A 501-nucleotide genomic window follows, 5' to 3' on the forward strand; every position below is an offset into this window, starting at 1 on the left:
GGAGGAGGAGGGGGGGGAGGGGGTGAGACAGCTGTCATCGCCTTCCTGACATGACAAATGTTTCCGCTGATTTTCTCCATTTGTCTTCATCCAACTGTGACAGTGCTGAGGATTTCATACCAACGCCCAGTAGGTGGCGATGATGAAACTCAGTACAAAATAAAGAGCTCTGTATTAGCCTGGGCCAACATGCTACATGCTAGCACGCTGCTAAAACACTGGTGTCCAGTGGACGACAAGGAAAACGGGAATTCAAATGTGTACTTAGCACCACCTACAGGCCATGGAAGCAGCACTTCATCATGATAGATGAGGTGTGTGTGTGTGTGTGTGCGTGTGTGTGTGTTCTCTGAATCACAGCTGTTAGCCGACTGTTTACTAACAACGTAACAGTGAAGGAATGTTGAAGAGTAACCGGTTGACAGTACCGATTCTTACGGCACTGATTTTTATTGCACACGTGGTTGAACAGTTCTGTGACTGTTAACTGAAAAACTCTTC

At 46.9% G+C, this 501-nt stretch overlaps 1 long non-coding RNA gene across 1 annotated transcript in view; it reads left to right on the plus strand.

Annotated features, from left to right (window-relative positions):
- Positions 1-501, plus strand: part of LOC107988854 (uncharacterized) — a 7,968-nt gene that overhangs the window by 4,201 nt on the left and 3,266 nt on the right. The gene's annotated exons all lie outside the window — the stretch shown is intronic.

Source organism: Cynoglossus semilaevis, chromosome 8 (genome assembly GCF_000523025.1).
Source record: "Cynoglossus semilaevis isolate Cse_v1.0 chromosome 8, Cse_v1.0, whole genome shotgun sequence".
Taxonomy (NCBI): Eukaryota; Metazoa; Chordata; class Actinopteri; order Pleuronectiformes; family Cynoglossidae; genus Cynoglossus; species Cynoglossus semilaevis.